Below are 3552 nucleotides of genomic sequence, written 5' to 3'. Positions count from 1 at the left end.
CAGCTGCCAGCCCGGAGCTGAGCCATAGCCCTCTTGGAGTAGGTCCCCCTGGCCACTTTGAGCGCCAGTCTTTGCCGGGAGGGCTGGTGGCGATGCGAACATCACTTCCAGCTCCCACCAGCTGCAGGAGGAATGCCACGACCCAGGCAAAGCCCTGCTGACCCTGTGCCCTCGTAGGCTCAGCGTTGACAGCACCCATGCAGCCCTCCGACGTCCCTACTGTGCTGCGCAAGCCCAGTCCCAGCACTGGGAGAAGAGGAGGGAATTGCTGGCAAGGCACCGGGAAAGCACGGGAAGTCTCTCCCCCACCCCCTGAAATGTAGGCTGTCAGCGCCAGCCACAGCACCTTGGCCCCCCCCGAGATCAAGAAGGCATCAGGGCCCGGTTCAGTGGGTACCTTGTATCTATGTCCGCCGGCGGGCTCTGGGGAACGTCCCAGGAGCGATGCCGCCACATCTGCAGCGTGAGCTGATGCGCTTAGCTGGCCTGGGGTTCACTCTCGCTCTTCCTCCCCCCGTGGCCGCTTTCCGGAGTCATCTCGAGGGCAGGTCCCTGGCAATGCTCCGCCACCCGGCTGCCTGCCCGGGGGCCCCGGCTTTGTTTGCACCCTCCACCTGGTTCCTCTCCCTGCACTTCCTGGAAGTGTGAGGGCGGCTGTCATCACAGCCCTCTGCGACGCACTCTTCCCCCAGCAGCCCACGGCGTGAGGCCACCTCCTCTGCCAGACAGTGTCCAGAGAAGCCTCATGTGCGTCTTCGGCAAGCAGGAGCACGCCCTGGCACACCCGGCTACGTGTTGAGAAGCTTCACCTCCCTTGCTACGCATCTCTTCAAAGGCCTTTGGGCTCAAGACGGTCACCTGTTCCGAAGCAACCTGAGTACTGCCATGCAAACTGGGCCATAGCAGTGGAGGTGTCTTCCTGTCACCCACTCTGTGCCATGAGCACCCTAACCCTGCATGGTCCTGCAGCACTCACCCCAGCTGTATGTGTCCTCCCTGTGCAGCGGGTCTCCAAATACCACAAACAGCCGTGAGTGTTTGCACGCCCTGCACCAGGGTTTGTTGAAAAACCACCTGGGTAAACCAGATACGGGGACTGTAGGAAGCACAAGCATCTGGGAGGCTCCGGGCCAGCCTCCAAAGAATGGAGAGACAGACTGACACTTGTCATCTGACCCCTGGTGTGAGTCTGCAGGGCACAGCATGAGCCTGTGGGCTCAGCCTGTCCCCAGCTACAAAAAGCTCCACTCTTCATGTCTGGACACACTGTTTGGTCTGCTCTGTGTCCAGCAGACCTTCAGATCAGCGAGGAGGGCTGTGGATGGCTTCTGTGGGGCCAGAGAAAAGCAAGCAAACAGAGCCAGCCCCTGCAGCCTGCGCGGATGGCATTTCCAAAGGGCACGTGGTCTTGCTTTAGACTCCATCATCAAAAGGAAAAAAAAAACCCTGTCAGCAGACCTTGATCTCGCCAGGCGAGCTCTGAAACCGAACACAACCCACATCACTAATTACTGTGCAGAAGGAGGAAAAGGCAGGTCTTGGATGCCTAACTCCAGCTCAGAGATTGGGGAGGGGAGAGGTTTTGTTATCTCCCAAAGCCAAAAAACGTTCGTCATCCTTGCTGCTTTGCATGCCATGATGGGTTGGTCGCATTTACTCCCTGCCTGCAGACATTTTCCTTTCACGTTTTGTGCTCTGCCCCACGGTGTTAATGTCCAGTCCTCTAACCCAGGAGCACCAGGGCTTGGTGAGGCAGTCAGAGACACACCCTGCCCTGGGACCTTCACCCTCCTTTCTATGCTACGTCCATCTGTCCTTCCACAGTCCTGTCCCTTGGTCTTGGTGCAAAACTGCGGGGGATTCCATAGAAAGTCCAGTTCTGGCTGCTCTTGGTCAAGGGACCACAGGGGACAGACTCTGCTGGCACTGGCTTCTCTGCAGGCATGGGAGTCACTGTGAAGGGTGATTTTTGTGATCCAGCATGGATCCATCTCTGTGTGCAGTCACATGGAAAGGAAAGGGTTAACCTGCCTGCTTAGCCCAAACCTGGCAGTGGGATGCATTGTGAGCTGGGATCAGATATGGGAGCGGATGGCCACTAAGGCCCTTTGGGTTCAGGGATCCCAGCTTTCCCCACTCAGGAGCTTGCAGGTGCAGTTTCCCATTGCCTCTGACGCAGCCTCCCTGCTGGCCTGCTCTCGGGGTCCCACCTCATGCTACTCCTGAACACCCCCACCGTGTGCAAGGCTGTGGCTGTGGACGTGGCTGTAGGGACAGCCAGGGAAGGCTAACTCAGTTCTTCTACCGCCTCAGGGAGCAAGCAGGTCACATCAGCAGGAGGGAGGACAGAAGCATCCCCTCTGGCAGCAGCACAGCCTTGGATCTTGGATCTGCTTAAACCAGGGAGGGTGTCTGATTTAAGACGGGGGCTTGGGGCTGTGTTACACTGCCCTGCCCTGGCACTGCTGCAAGCGAGTCCCTGCACAGCCAGGCAGTACCCGCAGCCTCCCAGTTCCTCCAAAACTGCCTCTTGGGCTGTTTCCATCTCTTGTAACACGCAGCCCGATCTCCAGTTTACTGCTGCCTTGCACCTAGGAGCATCCAGGGTGAGAGCCATGGAGCTCTGAGCGCTGTGTGATGCTGACCCCAAACTCATCCCACATTTGTGTCTGCCAGAGCCTGTGCCTGACGGTGGGGCCAGCCATCTGTGGTGGGACTGCCATGGCTCCTGGGAGCTCTCAGAAGCACTATGCCCAGCAAGAAGAGCTTGTCCCTGGCTCTGGAGAGGCTCAGGACAGGGGATGGTGAAACACCTGCCTGTCACCCCCGACCAAGGTGAGGAGCCACCCGCTCGTTAGGACTTTCCCGTGCCAGAAGTGCCAGCCACCTCCCTTTCCAGGCTACACAGAGGGTTGCAGAGACAGATGTCTCTGTCAGAGTGGAGCAGGCTCAGCTTGCTGGAAATGAATGGGAATTTGATTATGGTGCTCTGCACAGGCGGGCTAACACAATTAAAAGGTTAGCAGGACTCGGAGGAAGGAGGCCCCCTCTCTGCTCCTTTCTCCCTGCAGCTGGAGGCTCTCCTTTCCTTCCTCTCCAGCCCCTGCCCTGCTCAGCTGGGACAGAGGGGCTGCCCACCGTCTGCCCTGGGACCTCACAAAAAACCCAGAGCCCCGCTAGATCTGAAGTCATAAGGAAGAAAACAGCAGAGATCTGCAAACAGCTGCCCCTGACTGCACAGGACCCCCACCTCCTTCTCCCCAGCAGGCCCTGCCAGCTCTCCCCTCTGCCCTGTCTGCCCTATGCCCCTGCCCAAGCTCTTTGCTATTTACACTACAAAGCAGCCCCCTCTGCTCTGCTCTGGGTTATATTTAGCTCTGTGGCACAGAACAGCCTGTGAGATGCATTAGCCATGTCCTATCTGCCAGTCAGGGACTGCACTGAGCGGCCAAGGTGCCCTGCATCTCGCTAGCAGGCACAGGAGCTGGCTAGGGGACACCCCAATTTGCTCTGTGGGGACTAACGCCAGGCAGGTGGGCACAGAGGGCCACA

This window comes from Mesitornis unicolor, unplaced genomic scaffold (assembly GCF_000695765.1).
Source record: "Mesitornis unicolor isolate BGI_N332 unplaced genomic scaffold, ASM69576v1 scaffold48310, whole genome shotgun sequence".
Taxonomy (NCBI): Eukaryota; Metazoa; Chordata; class Aves; order Mesitornithiformes; family Mesitornithidae; genus Mesitornis; species Mesitornis unicolor.
Note: the sequence above shows the minus strand (reverse complement) of the source record.